Source organism: Bufo gargarizans, chromosome 8, assembly GCF_014858855.1.
Source record: "Bufo gargarizans isolate SCDJY-AF-19 chromosome 8, ASM1485885v1, whole genome shotgun sequence".
NCBI lineage: Eukaryota > Metazoa > Chordata > Amphibia > Anura > Bufonidae > Bufo > Bufo gargarizans.
Window position 1 is genome coordinate 109,081,716 of NC_058087.1, and position 17,691 is coordinate 109,099,406.

The 17,691-nt window shown below is 46.0% G+C and overlaps 1 protein-coding gene across 2 annotated transcripts in view; it reads right to left on the reverse strand.

Moving 5' to 3' along the window:
* GLS (glutaminase) overlaps nucleotides 1-17,691 on the reverse strand; it is a 1,258,313-nt gene that overhangs the window by 822,624 nt on the left and 417,998 nt on the right. The gene's annotated exons all lie outside the window — the stretch shown is intronic.

Here is a 17,691-nt window from a genome sequence, read left to right on the forward strand (position 1 = left end):
CACTCCAATTTAAAAGGTGAAACGACCCGCTTTATTCCCCTCTGCAACGTTTCAACTGCCCATTGCAGACTTTATCAAGCATACAGACTGGTGCCAAAACATCCACATTTATACCCACAATACCTTGATGTATAATAAGTTGCTGTACAACTGATTTGATTATATATTTTATATCATTCTTTTTACACTTGATCATGTATTTTATATTATCTTTTGTATTTGATTATGTAATTATCACTAATTGACTCACAAGGTATTGTGGGTATAAATGTGGATATTTTGGCACCAGTCTGTATGCTTCATAGACTGCAATGAGCAGTTGAAACGTTGCAGAGGGGAATAAAGCGGGTCGTTTCACCTTTTAAATTGGAGTGCTGCCTCTTTTTTGGAGAACTATATATATATATATATATATGAGAAAATTATGGTGGCACTGGAAAAAAGCAGTTTGGATGCTAAGTCCAGGGATGTAGCTGCTTACCGCAAATAGATAGACGAAAAACGGACAGCACTCCAAGTAAAAGCAATGGTGTTTATTCACCCATGTGGAAGGCAACGTTTCCGATCATACAAGAGCCTTTTTCAAGCCTTGAAAATTCTCTTGTATGAGCTGAAACATTGCCTTCCACATGGGTGAATAAGCACCATTGCTTTTACTTGGAGTGCTGTCCGTTTTTTTTTTATATATATATATATATATATAAATAAATAAAACACAGATAATGCAGCAGCACAGTCAGAGTTGGTGGACTGGGTGCAAATCCCCACAGAGGTCGGCTCTTATACAATGATTTTATATATATATATATATATATATATATATATATATATATATATATATATATATATATATATATAGTTAAGGCTGCGTGCAGCCTGAAATTGTGGGTGGAGCGACCTTCCCTATTTAAACCCCCTAGTCCAAGCAGGAGGGCGCCCGTTTCTTTGCTTCTGCAGCATCCAGCGCCTGACGTCACTTCCGGTCGCGTCTTCGTCGGTTCGTCATCCCGTGCCTATCTCCAGCAGCATCACCTGTCGTGAGTTTCACCGCTCTGCGGCCCGGCCAGACGCGCCTTGCCACCGGCACCTCGTACCACCATCAACCACCGGCAGCTCCGTCACATCCGAGGGGGGGGTAGCTGAGAGCGTGGCGGCTGCTGGTTCCCGCTCTGCAGCTGCACCACCATGCTCGCGGCGATTCACATGGGCACCACGCGGCTCGGTGCGCACCATGTGAGAGGCAATACCAGCGGTCATCATGTTGTGGGGCAGGGAGGCTGACAGCGCAGCGGCTGCCCGGTTCCCAGTGTCTGTGGTGTCATGCCGTGGGGGAGGGAGGGGGGGCAACTTGCGGCCCTCCCCTCCCCCCCCCCCCCGCAAGTTGTGAACCCGGATGGTTGGCGGCGTGTGTGTCGGGGGGATCAGAGGTTGAGTCAGTAGGCCTCGTCTCCCTGGGTCATACGCCTTAGGACGGACGGTCGTTTGGGAGATGTTATGTGGCCATGCAGATACACCCTCTGTCTAGGGATTTTGTGTTGCCAGCAAATGTAAGAACTGCGTGAGCCGCGCAGGGGAGATGCATTGTAGGTCAGACTGCAAGTTCAAAATTGCCGCTTAAACACTGAGTTATTACAAAATGCCGGCTGGCAAAAAAAAAAAAAAAATTTTTTTTCAAAGGGGAACCTTTGATCCTATGGGAGGCGGGGCACCGGAAGCAACAGCATTCCCCTACCCGGGCCACTCTGTGGGTGGGGTTCCCGGCCACCCTGTTGCGAGTTTCCCTGCATCCCTGAACCAGTATCTTCCCTGAATCACTCAGGCGCAAATGTCTTCCCTGATCCGCTCAGGCGCAAATGTCTTCCCTGAATCGCTCAGGCGCAATGTCTTCCTTGAATCGCTCAGGCGCAATGTCTTCCCGGAATTGCTCAGGCGCAATGTCTTCCCTGTATCACTCAGGCGCTATGTCTTCCCTGATTCACTCAGGTACAATTCATCCAGGTATCGCCCAGGGATGTCCCTTTCATTCACTCATGTGCAATGTTTTCCCTGTTTTACTCACGTGCAATGTTTTTCGGATTCGCTCAGGTGCAAATGTTCCGTAAGTCGCTCTGGTGCTATGGTTCCCTGAATCGCTCAAGCACAAATGGTTCCCTGAATCGCTCAGGCGCAAATGGTTCCCTGAATCGCTCAGGTGCAATGGTTCCCTGAATCGCTCAGGTGCAATGGTTCCCTGAATCGCTCAGGTGCAATGGTTCCCTGAATCGCTCAGGTGCAATGGTTCCCTGAATCGCTCAGGTGTTTGTTTGGTTCACTGACTAAGGGACCAGCAGGTCGCGGCCCTCGCCGTGCATCGGTAAAACACGGCTTATCTTTTCGTAAGCAGGGCCGCGACCACCAGAGCTACAAGCAAACCTCGGTTGTTGCGCCTATTTTCCCGGTTCAGGTAAGATACAGCCGCAAGGCTGTGCTACGACCTATCACTGCATTAGCTATTCGTTGTCATGAGATCCCGTTCATAGGTCTCTGCCTATGTCTCCCCTGAATCACTCTAGTGTCATGTTTTTCCCTGAATCACTCAGGTATTATGTCTTCCCGGATCCCTGAATCGCTCAGGTGTTATGATTTCCTCAGATCGCAGGGGTCATGTTCCCGGAATCACAGGTGTCATGTCTTCCCTGAATCATTCAGGTTTGTCTTCCCTGATTCGCTCAGGCGTCATGTTTTTCTCCAAATTGCAGGTGTCATTTTACCCAAGAACCGCATGTGTCATGTCTTCCCTGAATCACTCAGGGTTATGTTTTCTCCAATTCAGGTATCATGTTCCCAATCGCATGTGTCATTTCTTCCCTAAGTGACTCAGGAGTCAGGTCCCTGAATCGCTCTGGTGTTATGCCTCCCTTAGTCACTTAGGGGTAAGGTCCCCTGAATCACTCGGGGGTGGTGTGCTCCCTGATTCGCTCAGGTTTCATGTATCCCCTGAATCGCTCAGGTATCATGTATTTCCCTGAAAATCACTCAGGTGCCATGTTCTCCCTGATTCGGGTTTTGTTTTCCTTCCTCTTCCAGGTCAGTTGTTCCCAGGTTGCATATTTTCCTGAACAGTCTGGTTATGTATTCCCCTGATTCACGCAGGTCAGGTTGGCCTGATTCGCTCAGGCTTCTGTTTTTCCCGGCTCTCCCAGGGAGTAGGTAGTGGCCAGGTCCAACCAGATTCAAGGTACTGCCCGACCCTCCCAGATGTCCGTCATCTTCATGAAGGTGCATATAATTGCCTGCGTTACTTAGGATTCCATGTCGCCTGAACCACTCAGGAGTAAGTGCATCGCCCGAAGTACGCAGGTTCCATGCATCAGCCTGTAACGCTCAGGGATTTGTTCAGCAATGTCCGGCTGGTTCCTGGTTACCCGATTCGTGTCCTGTGTGTCTGGATTTTTGTTTCCGCAGGTTTGTTGCATGTGGCGCGACTTCGGGCTCTGATGCTGGCTGTCCAGGGTCTCCCAGCAGTTGGCCATGACGCCCAGGCTGCATCCCGGTTCTCCATCGCCTCTTTTCCAGTGCCACCAGATCGCACCTCTCTCCGGGTCTCGTACCGACGCAAGCTTATTTTTCTTGTAAGCAGGGCCTCAGGCCACCGGAATGTCGATCCATCCTCAGTTATATCGCAGGGCTCCTCCATGCCCGGTCACTCCACGGTGCCGGGTTTCAGGTAAGTTCCAGCCGAGTGGCAGCATGACGCTTCTCCGCAGCTCAGAGCCTTCCTTCATTTATCACGAGCCACTATTCCTAGGTCTTCAGTATCGCTGGAGAGTTGGCAGCGCTGTCCGTTGATTCGGTTAGGTTGCGATCCTTTCTATACCATGCTTATTTCTGTTTCCTTCTGATTCTCAGGTTTCATGTATTTCCCGGATGAGCTCGAAATGCAAGTTTTTGCCCATTTACCCAGGTCTAATTCCCGGAGTCGCGCGGGTTTTACGTGTTTCCTGGGTCGCTCGGGTCCATGCATTTCCCTGGGTCGCTCAGGTCCATGCATTCCCCTGGGTCGCTCAGGTCCATGCATTCCCCTGGGTCGCTCGGGTCCATGCATTCCCCTGGGTCGCTCGGGTTCATGTATTTACCCGAGTTCCTCGGGTTATGTTTCCAGAATCGCCCGGGTTCATGTTTTCTGGGTCGCTCGGGTTATGTGTGTGCCCAAGTCACTCAGGTTTTACATTTCCCTGAATCACTCAGGTCAGGTATTTCCTGAATCGATCAGGTTTAGGTATTTCCCTGAATCGCTCAGGTTTTGTATTTTCCTGTCTTTCAGGTTGCCGGTATCTCCAGGTGGTATGTTTTCCTGATTCACCCAGGTTACGTATTTTCCGGAATCACTCAGGTTTTGTTTCCTGTCTTCAGGTTGGCGGTATTTCCAGGTTGTGTGTTTTTCTTGATTCACTCAGGTTACATATTCCCTGAATCGCTCAGGTTTTTTTCCCACAGGTGGTTCGCATTTGCCTGAATCGCTCAGGTCTTTTGTCCCACAGGTTGTACGCAGTTGCCTGAATCGCTCAGGATCCGACATATTTGCCTGGAACGCTCAGGGTTTTCCAGCAGTATCCAGTGGCTTTCATAGCCCATTGCCACACGCACCGCCTCCTGTCATTTAACACCATAAAGCTGTATTGGCCGGCATTCAACACCATTGGATGCTCGGTGACCCCTCTGCCAAATCCATTTTCGTATCAGGCCATCAAAGCCACCCCAGGGTTAGCACGGCGGTCCAGGAGCGTAGACAACCAGTGTCAGGCGAGCTTTCACAGATTGGCAGGTAGCCCTAGACAGTCTCCCTTGGGCACTCAGCAAGCATCATCACCAAAGCAGCCATGTACCTAGGGTTCTATGGGCTCTTAGACCCGGGGAGTTCACCTGCGGCACGGTCAACCGAGTGACCCTGCTCAGGCGACGTCTCGCCTGGCATTCGGTCCACTTCATACGGTCCATCCCAGCCACCGAGTCCAATCAGGCTGGTCCTCCCACCGAGGTAGAGTTCTTCCCTACGGCCAACTGTTGGTGTCCCGTCAAGGCGCTCCAAGAGCTTCTGGCCTCACTCCAGTCTCCCACGTTAGACAACCCGTTGCTCCCAATTAACGGTAGGCCCCCCTTCTTCGGCCCAGTTTGTCTCCAATATCCGCACCCTAACGGCAGGGTTGGGGTTCAACCCTAGCACAGTATCCGGGCACTCCTCTCGCGTAGGGGCCGCTTCCGCGGCATCCAGTCATCAGGTACCAGCACACGTCCCCCGCAAGGGGGGTCGTTAGCGGTCGTCCTGCTACGCAAGGTACATTCACAATCCGCAAGTTGAGATTGTCAGAGCCTTTCGTTCTTTGGGCTTTATGGGTTCCATGATGCTCCAATAAATACATTGCACCCTACTCCAGGCCGGTTCTCTTTGCCCACTTATCTAGGCCTTACCTCGTCGCTGGCACAGGGCACACTCCAGCCAGTTGGTTCAGGGCAGTACATAGGCATGCCTACTCTGTTCCTCGATTAGCTCCTACCACAAATAGTTAAGGCTGCGTGCAGCCTGGAATTGTGGGTGGAGCGACCTCCCCTATTTAAACCCCCTAGTCCAAGCAGGAGGGCGCCCGTTTATTTGCCCCTCCCTCCCATCCCCTTTTTCATTCACTCCTCCTGGGTGGCCCACTTATCTAGGCCTTACCTCGTCGCTGGCACCGGGCACACTCCAGCCAGTTGGTTCAGGGCAGTACATAGGCATGCCTACTCTGTTCCTCGATTAGCTCCTACCACAAATAAATATATATATATATATATATATATATATATATATATACATACATACACAGTACAGACCAAAAGTTTGGACACACCTTCTCATTCAAAGAGTTTTCTTTATTTTCATGACTATGAAAATTGTAGATTCACACTGAAGGCATCAAAACTTTGAATTAACACATGTGGAATTATATACATAACAAAAAAGTGTGAAACAACTGAAAATATGTCATATTCTAGGTTCTTCAAAGTAGTCACCTTTTACTTTGATTACTGCTTTGCACACTCTTGGCATTCTCTTGATGAGCTTCAAGAGGTAGTCACCTATAATGGTCTTCCAACAGTCTTGAAGGAGTTCCCAGAGATGCTTAGCACTTGTTGGCCCTTTTGCCTTCACTCTGCGGTCAAGCTCACCCCAAACCATCTCAATTAGGTTCAGGTCCGGTGACTGTGGAGGCAAGGTCATCTGGCGCTGCACCCCATCACTCTCTTTCATGGTCAAATAGCCCTTACACAGCCTGGAGGTGTGTTTGGGGTCATTGTCCTGTTGAAAAATAAATGATGGTCCAACTAAACGCAAACCGTATGGAATAGCATGCAGCTGCAAGATGCTGCGGTAGCCATGCTGGTTCAGTATGCCTTCAATTTTGAATAAATCCCCAACAGTGTCACCAGAAAAGCACCCCCACACCATCACACCTCCCCCTCCATGCTTCACGGTGGGAACCAGGCATGTAGAGTCCATCTGTTCACCTTTTCTGCGTCGCACAAAGATGCGGTGGTTGGAACCAAAGATCTCAAATTTGGACTCATTAGACCAAAGCACAGATTTCCACTGGCTAATGTCCATTCCTTGTGTTCTTTAGCCCAAACAAGTCTCTTCTGCTTGTTGCCTGTCCTTAGCAGTGGTTTCCTGGCAGATATTCTACCATGAAGGCCTGATTCACACAGTCTCCTCTTAACAGTTGTTCTAGAGATGTCTGCTGCTAGAACTCTGTGTGGCATTGACCTGGTCTCTAATCTGAGCTATTGTTAATCTGCGATTTCTGAGGCTGGTGACTCGGATGAACTTATCCTCCGCAGCAGAGGTGACTCTTGGTCTTCTTTTCCTGGAGTGGTCCGCATGTGAGCCAGTTCCTTTGTAGCGCTCGATTGTTTTTGTGACTGCACTTGGGGACACTTTCAAAGTTTTCCCAATTTTTCGGACTCACTGACCTTCATTTCTTAAAGTAATGATGGTCACTCATTTTTCTTTACTTAGCTGCTTTTTCTTGCCATAATACAAATTCTAACAGTCTATTCAGTAGGACTATCAGCTGTGTATCCACCTGACTGCTCCACAACGCAACTGATGGTCCCAACCCCATTTATAAGGCAAGAAATCCCACTTATTAAACCTGACAGGGCACACCTGTGAAGGGCACATCAAGAGAATGCCAAGAGTGTGCAAAGCAGTAATCAAAGCAAAAAGGTGGCTACTTTGAAGAACCTAGAATATAACATTTTCAGTTGTTTCACACTTTTTTTGTTATGTATATAATTCCACATGTGTTAATTCATAGTTGTGATGCCTTCAGTGTGAATCTACAATTTTCAAAGTCATGAAAATAAAGAAAACTCTTTGAATGAGAAGGTGTGTCCAAACTTTTGGTCTGTACTGTATATATTGTGTGGGAGATTAGCTCGTGGGGATCACCTTTTTCTGAACAGACAGTCCGTAAGCAGGCAGTTTCCTTGAAAATCTGGCTTGTTGCCAGGTTTATTTAGGCACAAAGGTTTGCACAGCAGAAAACAAACAAAACATAAAGTAAATCCTTGCCGCCCGGCGCTAAGCTATACAGTCGTGTCCTGCCTATACGGTGTGGGGCTGCTCCCCAACATCCACAACACAAATGGTAAAGCAAACCTTTTGTTTTTCCCGCATCCAAATATAGCTCTCTCTTCAGCAACACAGGTTACAGTCCTGAGACTCAGCACATGAGAGACCTGTTATGCTCTCTTCCTGTTTATTTAAAGTCCACCTGGAGGTGAACTCCAGTGGACCATAATCTCTGGACCGGAACCAAGTCTGCCACAGAGGCTGGAAAAACCCGGTCCGGATTCCGGTTCAGTCCCTGACAACAGAGCGCATGCGAGGTGAAACATACCTATCATCCACCACCTCACCTCGCATACCGTCACAATATACACACACACTCACCTAAAGAATTATTAGGAACACCATACTAATACAGTGTTGGACCCCCTTTTGCCTTCAGAACTGCCTTAATTCTAAGTGGCAAAGATTTAATAAGGTGCTGATAGCATTCTTAAGAAATGTTGGCCCATACTGATAGGATAGCATCTTGCAGTTGATGGAGATTTGAGAGATGCACATCCAGGGCATGAAGCTCCCGTTCCACCACATCCCAAAGATGCTCTATTGGGTTGAGATCTGGTGACTGTGGGGGCCATTTTAGTACAGTGAACTCATCGTCATGTTCATCAAACCAATTTGAAATGATTCGAGCTTTGTGACATGGTGCATTATCCTGCTGGAAGTAGCCATCAGAGGATGGGTACATGGTGGTCATGAAGGGATGGACATGGTCAGAAACAATGCTCAGGTAGCCAGTGACATTTAAACAATGGACAATTGGCAATAAGGGGCCTAAAGTGTGCCCAGAAAACATCCCCCACACCATTACACCACCACCACCAGCCTGCACAGTGGTAACAAGGCATGATGGATACATGTTCTCATTCTGTTTACGCCAAATTTGGACTCTAGCATTTGAATGTCTCAACAGAAATCGAGACTCATCAGACCAGGCAACATTTTTCCAGTCCAATTTTGGTGAGCTTGTGCAAATTGTAGCCTCTTTTTCCAATTTGTAGTGGAGATGAGTGGTACCCAGTGAGGTCTTCTGCTGTTGTAGCCCACCTTTCTTTCCCATTCTGACATTCAGTTTGGAGTTCAGGAGATTGTCTTGACCAGGACCACAACCCTACATGCATTGAAGCAACTGCCATGTGATTGGTTGACTAGATCAGTGTTTCCCAACCAGTGTGCCTCCAGCTGTTGCAAAACTACAACTCCCAGCATGCCCGCACAGCCTACAGGTATCAGCCTACAGCATGGCATTGTGGGAGTTGTAGTTTTACAACAGCTGGAGGCACACTGGTTGGGAAACACTGGACTAGATAATCGCATTAATGAGAAATAGAACAGGTGTTCCTGATAATTCTTTAGGTGAGTGTATATAAAGCTGTGTTTGTGTGTGTCTGTGTGTGTGTGTGTGTGTGTGTTTGTGTGTTTGTGTATATGTCCGCTAAAAAAATCCGCATTTACAATCAAAAAATATGGCACACAGGTACATCAGGTGTCCGGGGAGGTTTTAGACTAGGTCTCAGTTGTTGCCGGGTTTAAAGCAGACAGGGATGTGATGTTTATTAAAAATATGGCTATCCCATATGTAGCTGGGGTGTCTGAGAAACTCAAGATGATTTTTTAATAAACATCACATCCCTGTCTGCTTTAAACCCAGCAACACACTTAGGCAACAACTGGCTCACCCAAAAGACCCAACGCCTAAACACAACATTGGACAACATTGTGTACGCAGTCCAGTGCAATGAGGAATGCTCAGAACTGTATATCGAGGAAATAAAACAACAACTACATCAGCGTATGGCTCAGCATAGAAGAGCAAAAACCTCTGGTCAAGTTTCAGCCGTGTACTTACATCTAAAAGAAACAGGTCACACTTTTGAAGACAGTCAAGTATGTGTTTTGGATAAGGAGGCAGATTGGTACAAACGAGGTGTGAAAGAGGCCATCTACGTAAAAATGGAGAAGCCAAGCTTGAATAGAGGCGGGGGGTTAGACATCTATTGTCTGCCACATACAATGCTGTTTTGACACCTTTTTCTGGGAGGTCATTATCACCTACTGATTCCGATTAGAATAATGGAATCAACACCTTTGACCCCATGATGGGTATAATTATCAGATGTTGATTCAGTTACATATTTATTCCCAGAGAATTCTTGAGGGAGTGGCACCTTCAAGTGTGAATGCGTACCTATTATCTTGGGAGTAGCATTCCTCTGCACTTTTGCCCCCCTCCCCTATCCAATAGAGCACCTTAATTAGGTGGTACATATGGCTGTGCTTGCTCCTCCTCCCATTGGTTGCTTGATGCACATGGAGGTTAGTAGGAGCAGCACACCATATGTGCGGCATCTGCGCTCCTGAACATAGAAGCCCAACGGCTTAGGTAGGTTTAGCGTAGGACCCGCCTGACCTGAGACCACCTTGACGTTCGGTAGGCGGGCTTAGATGTGTTTTGATCAAAATATATTGACTAAGTGTCTCAGATATTATCATATCAGAGTGAGGACTTTGTCCATATATAGTGCTTGCATCTACTTTACTAAGTGCATTATTATCTTATTTCTGTGGCATTCTTGTACAGCCACTCAGAATTGAGAAAGCTCTTTGGAAGAACGAGTGAAACGTTTTCAAGAAATCTACAGTAAGTCCAGTTGCCTTGATTTATTCTTTACAGATATACCATGACCTGGATAAATGAGAACCTTCACAGACTTAAAAAACTACCCAGTTTATTATTATAGACTATGTATCAGGTGGCTGAGGTGACTTTCAGGCACAGAGGACGGCCATCCAGTATTTTCTTTCCCCAGGGACCCCACCTTCTCTAAGGTGCTAAGTGGACCCCCATAATAAGTCATCTTACAGTACTTTGCTGCTGCATGCCTACTGTTCAAGGCAATGTTTTACTCGTAGGCCCTAGACACCCCAGTCTGACACTGGCTAGAGGATAGTGCTGCTGCAGGGAGCACTCACTGCAATACACAGCCTACTGCAGTTAGTGACAGTAAGAGGCTATGTAGTGCATGCAGGGGCAGACTTGGCATTCTGTTTCTGGGGAACCAAGCAGTTATTTAACACTCTGCCCCCATTCCCCCTCACTGTGCCACCACTCTGCTCCACCTTCCCCATCAGTGTGCCACCACTCTTGCCCTTCCTTTCCCCTCACTGTGCCAACACTCTGCCCCCCCCCCCCAGTGTGCCAACACTCTGCCCTCACTTCCTCAATGGGCCAGCACTCTGCCCTCACTTCCTCCAAACCTCTTTTGCAGCTGCTGGCTCACATTCAGTCAGTCACTAGAGCAGGGAGCTGCAACCTCCATCAATAGAGCTGTTGTTGAACTACAAGTACCAGCATGCTCCATTAAATTCTACGAGAGTTTCAAGAACAGCCTGGGCATATGTGCATGCTGGGAAATTAAGTTTCACAACTGCTGGAGACCCGAAGGTTGCTGACCCCTGCACTAGAACAATATCCCGCTCTGTGACAAGCTGAGTGTGATGAGGCAAGTGAATAATTTGCAGCATTACCGTCAGATAGTCAGAGTGGGATATCTCTCTAGTGATTGATTGAACATGAGAGCCTCAGTCAGTGCTGTTGCAGAGGTGTGCACTTAGACAGCACAATGCTGGTGTCTGAGCATGCCGCAGAAAAGCTGTATTCCCAGGCATTCATCCAGGCATTGCGCCAGGCAGAAGACTGGCAGTCAGGAAGCCGGACTGTACAGCCTACAGCCAGACATCTGGCCACCCTTACATAATGTCTCTCCATCAGTGATAGAGGGACGTCATGTGCTGTGCTGGACATTGGCTGGCTAAAGCAAGAAATAGGGATTACTGGTAGGCTGTCCCATCTGACCACAACTGTATGTGCATCCTGAGGACTCAGATATGGTTGAAAGCTGTGGCGCTGTCTAAGTGGCCTCTCAGGTCACCCACACGATTGCTTGGTTTGCATGGTGGTCAAGAGTGCAGGGAATGCTCTGTGTAAAAGTCGGCTGTTGGGGAACAAAATTGGAGTGGCCCACTGAGGACACTGGATTATCTGGCATTTGTCAAAGTCTCCTACCCTACACTGTGACTTTAAGGCATGTTTTTTCCTTAAGATTGCAACCAAGATTTTTTTAATTATTCTTAAGGACCCTCCACCTTCCATGTATTCTGTCATTGGTTCCAACATAGACCATTACAGTGGGTCATCACCTACCCACTCCTAGTAATTTTTCCACCTGCATCATCACATGCCGTACCCAGGCAACAAAGAGAAAGCAAACCTTTTGGTGAAGCGGTGACAATGTTTTCTATATGTCTTCTTGATTATAGATTATTAATGCAGCTGTACCCCCCTGACTACTAGCTGGATTGTCCTCCCAGCAGTTAGTGAGAGCAGTATCACCTAGGGCTGCCATTTCTGAAATGGACACCCTTATATCATCACCCAACTTTGAAATTTTGCTTGGGAAGTTACTAATGGCCTTCCTTTACTCTTAACTCCTTTCTACTCCCTTTGGCTACATTACCCAGCTATCTAACTTATCTCCAACCTCCATGTCTACCAAACTAACTCAGTGAGCAGCATGCTCCTCTTAAAGGGGTTGTATAGCTTCAGTAAGTTGCATTTATCATGTAGAGGAAGTTAAAACATGACACTTACTAATATTATTACCCATATTGCTTCCTTTGATGGCTGGATAAATTTTTCCATCACATTATACACTGCTTATTTCCATGGTTACAGACCACCCTGCAATCCATCAGTGGTGGTTATGCTTGTACACTACAGGGAAAAGCGCCGGCCTCTCTGGTGGCCGGGACCATGGTAGTGCACATAGGCTAGTGCTTTTTCCTATATTGTGCAAGCAAGACCACCACTGATGGATTGCAGGGTGGTCTGTAACCATGGAAACGAGCAGTGTATAATGTGATAGAAAATGAAAATTACTTACGGGTAATTGGATTTTCCTGAAACCACGACAGCACCACGAGAGAGGATAGATCCGCCCCCAAAGACAGGAAAACTGCAGCACAAAAATGCGGAGACTTCCATGGATTTGAGAAACTCCGCCGTATATGTTAATATTCTATTTTTTTTATTTTTTTGCTACACCCGCGTGAAAACACTCCCCCAGCCAAGAAGGGAGAGAAAATATAAGGGTGCTGTCTTGGGTTCAGGAAAATCCAATTACCCGTAAGTAATTTTCATTTGACCCCTCACCCATGACAGCACCACGAGAGAGAGAGACAAGGAAAACTAGGGTGGGATGACAGCAGAAAGCACTGAAGCTCCAAAGAATAAATCAGAAGGAGAGTTCAATTGTAACCGGTAGTGGTTAAAGAAGGTAGAAGGTGAAGACGAAACATCCGCTTTACAGATGTCCTTGATAGAGACCGCAGCTTTTTCAGCCTATGATGTAGATATAGCCATTGTGGAGTGTGCACGCAGACCCTCAGGAGGTTCCTTCCCTGAGGAAGAGTATGCCAGAGTAATCGCTGACTTGATCAATCTTGCCAGAGTCTTCTTTGATGCTTGATGTCCTTAGATTTTTCCCTGATAAAGAACAAAAAGCGAGGAAGATCTCCTCCACTCACTAGTCTCATTCAGGTACTGAATGAGACATCTTCTGACATCCAGGCAATGGAAAACTTCCTCCCTGTCTGAGGCTGGATTGTCATAGAAAGAAGGCAGAATAATTTCTTGCGATCTATGAAATTTAGTAGCTACTTTAGGTAAAAAAGCCGGGTCAGGTTTTAAAATGACTCTGTCCTGAAGGATAGTTGTGTATGGGGGACTTATTGAAAATGCCTGGATTTCGGAGACTCTACATGCAGATGTCAATGCCACTAGTAAACATAGTTTTAGAGAAATAAGTTTTATATTAATTTGATGGATAGGCTCAAAACGAGGGACTGTAAGTGCCTGTAGAACCAAATTTAGGTCCCAAGTAGCTATTCTCTGGGAAACATTAAGGGAAGACCTGGAAACGGCTTTAAAGAAACGCATAATCCAAGGATTAGACGCTAAGCTTTTGTTAAAGTTAGCTGACAAGGCAGACACCTGAACCTTCAAGGTGCTTGTAGACAGACCAATTTCTAGCCTCTTTTAAAGGAACTCTAAAACCTTATTTAACCACTTAGGAACCCATGACGTACTGGTACAGCATGGTTCCCGAGTCCTTAAAGACCCATGACGTACCGGTAGGTCATGGGTTCAAAACTACATTGCAGCGTGGCGGGGGTTAATCGGAACAGGATGTTGCATCCTTGTTAACAGACAAGCAAAACTAAATATTTATTGCCCAGATTCTGTAGTTTGCACATATGTGGTCGTAAATGGCTATATAGCCACACGGCAGGGCATAGAACGAAGGGAACGCCATATGGTTTCTGGAAGGCAGATTTTGATGGACTGGTTTATTTACACCTTGTCCCATTAGAAGCCCCCCTGATGTAGCCTAGACTAGAAGCTCCAAAAAAAAGTGACCCCATCTAAGAAACTACACCCCTCAAGGTATTCAAAAGTTACTTTACAAATGTTGTTAACCCATTAGGTGTTCCACAAAACTAAATAGCGAATGTAGAAACAATCTTAAATATTTTGTTACCTTGCCTCAAAAAAGTGTAATATATTTACCCTAAAATAGTCCCAAAACAACAACCAACTTATCCCGTAGTTTCCTAGATGGGGTCACTTTTATGGAGTTTCTACTCTAGGGGTGCAGTAGGGGGCTTGAAAGGGTACATGGTGTAAATAAATCAGTACAGCAAAATCTGCCTTCCAAAAACCATATGGCATTCCCCTTCTACTATGTCCTGCCGTTTAGCCAAATAGTAGTTTAGGACCACATATGGGGTGTTTTTGCAAACTACAGAATCAGGGCATCCCATTTTGAGTTTTGTTTGGCAGTTAACCCTTACTTTATTACTAAAAAAAATGGATTCAAATGGAAACTTTTCCAAAAAATAGAAATTCCAAAATTGTTTCTCCATCTGCCATTAACTCTTGTGGAACACCTAAAGGGTTAACAAAGTTTGGAAACCCAGTTTTGAATACCTTGAGGGGTGTAATTTCTTAGATGGAGTCACTTTTTTTGAATTTCTATTCTAGGAATGCAAAGGGGGGGGGGGGGGGGCTTGAAATGGGACATGGTATAAACAAAACCAGTCCTGCAAAATCTGCCTTCCAAAACCCTTATGGTGTTCCCCTCCTTCTATGTCCTCCCGTTTGGTCAAACAGTAGGGCAACACATGGGCTGTTTTTGCAAACTACAGAATCAGGGCAAACCATATTAAGTTTTGTTTGGCAGTTAACCCTTACTTTATTACTGGAAAAAATGGATTAAAATGGAAAATGTTCCCCCCAAAAAATCGAAATTCTTAAATGTTATGTCCATTTGCCATGAAGTCTTGTGGAAGACCTAAAGGGTTAACAAAGTTTGTAAAATCAGTTTTGAATACCTTGAGGGGTGTAGTTTCTAGAATAGGGTCATTTTTGGGTAAGCCTCACAAAGCGACTTCAAACTGGTCCATAAAAAGTGGGATATGGAAAATTTCAGAAAAATTTCAAAATTAGCTTCTAAACTTCTAAGCTATGTAACATCCCCAAAAAATAAAATGGCAATCCCAAAATGATACAAACATGAAGTAGACATATGGGGAATGTAAAGTCACAATTTTGGGGGGTATTACTATGTATTACAGATATAGAGATAGTAAAACTTTGAAATTTGCTAATTTTTCCAAATTTTTGGTAAATTTTTGGTATCCGCGTTTGATACTCGCGGGGTACGATTTACGTCACTTCCTGTGACGTATTCTCTCTAGTACATCCGATACTTCCAAGTTGTAATTTTCGGATATCAAGAGGTACAGTACTAAAGTTCGATTTGCATGGCCATGCAATTGAAGAAATGCCGACAGGTATATGGCGCAATCCCAGACGCGTTTCGGGAGTTATCACACTCCCTTCCTCACTGAGGATACCAAACAGAACCACGTGAGACGCCAGCCCTTTACCAGCCGGGGACTTCTCACGCCCGCCCCGCACCATAAGATCCTGGAGGCAAGCGATCGGCAGTCGGTAAGCCCGGCCACCAAATATAACAACGGGACAAGCCGTAGCCCCAGTTACCCAGTCTGAAGCAAACCGCAGGACTGAAGGGGTATACGAAGGGGAGGGAAGCGGCTGTAAAGCCGACAATTGTAAAGCTGATAAGTTTATTCTCATCTGCCAACAATACCAACATATGTGACGGGATCACCATCTGCTACCATCTATTATATCGGTACATCACCAAAACCTGTGGAGCTACACCTTCAATAGTGTCATCTTTTGGGGTTTTTGCCATATCAGGCCTTATTATTATTTTTCACAGGACGGATAGAGATTGCCAAAACTGTTTGAGATCATTGAGCATCCCATTGTGGCCATTTGAACATATGTGCATTATTTTATTGTATTATTGTTTTATTTATTTTAGCTAATTAATTATATCAGGTTTCCAATAAATGTATGCCAATTGTGAGAGTGCTCATCCTCACACTCTTTTTTTAAGACTCAGAAAGTCTGCCTGAATATTCTCCTTCCCCCTGATGTGGACTGCTGAGATAGACCTGCATTTGCCCTCTACTATCTGGAGGATGCAACTTAGAACTAGCATTAGGTCCTGACTCCTGGTCCCCCCCCCCCCCCGTTTGTTTATGTAGGAGACAACTGTTGTATTGTCGGACAGCATCGTTAGATCCTTGCCTACACATAGAGGAAGAGCCTCCTGAATTGCTTCCTTCACCGCCATGGGCTCCTTCATGTTGAAGGAAGCCTTCATCAGGCTCCCCTTCCAACGTCCCTGAAAGGATAACTTCTGAATGTGGGCCCCCCAGCCCTACAGACTTGCGTCTGTTGTCAGACAAACAATGTTGTTCTTTAGCCAAGAAAGACCTTGATTTAAATTGTCTATCTTGAGCCACTATCTTAAGTTGAGTAAGGTCTGGGAGGATATTGTGAATTTCATATCTAGAGGCAAAACTTCCTTTCTGCCAAGTCTCTAGAATCTCCCACTGCAGCTCTCTTGTATGGAACTGTGCCCAAGTGACAGCTGGGATGCAAGAAGTCAAGCTCCCCAAGATCGACATAACTTTTCTTATAGTAATCCGGGGATGATCTATTAAGTTTTGAATTTTCTGTCATATACAGACTATATTCTCTTCTGTAAAAAAAACACCTCTGGAACCTGGAGTTCAAGATTAGGCCCAGGAACTGCTGACGTTGAATAGGTGTTTGTTTTGACTTCCTGTCGTTGAGAATCCACCCCAGCTTCCTCAAGATGCGGATTATTTCCCAGACCACCAACTCGCAGGCTCTCTGTTTCTGGAACAATCACAAAATCGTCGAGATAAGGTATGAATAATATGTCCTTTTCCCAGATGTGAGCTGAAATTTCTGCTATCACCTTGGTGAAGACCATGGGGGACATTGCTAGGCCGAGTGGGAGTGCCTGAAACTGCCAGTTTTTTAAATCTCCTTCCATCTGGACAGCAAATCTCAGGTATTTCTGATAGTCCTGATGAATCGAAACATGGAGATAAGGCATCCTTCAAGTCCAGAACCGCCATGAAGCAACCTGGGAAGAGTAGATTTATCGTTGAGTTGATAGTCTCCATTCTGAACTTTTTCTCTAAGAGAAAATGGTTCAGTCTCTTTAAATTGATTATGGTTCTGTAAGAACCATCAGGCTTTTTCAACAAAAATAGAGAGGAATAAAGCGTCTCTCCTTTCTGATGCTTCAGGACTGCTACTAAGACCTTCTTTTCTGCTAAAGACTGCACTTCTGACGTGATTGCCCCTCTATCTTTTTGCGCTGCTTCCGTAATCACGAACCTTGAAGGAGGACCTTAACGGAATTCCAGCTTTAACCCTTCTTCTAAGGTGTCCAGAATCCAAGGGCTGCTAGAAATCTAGGTCCATGCAGGTTGAAAGTGCTTTAACCTTCCTCCTACATGGTCCCTGGCATCATTGCTGTTCAGACTTCTTCTCTCCTCTGGTCTGTTTGTTG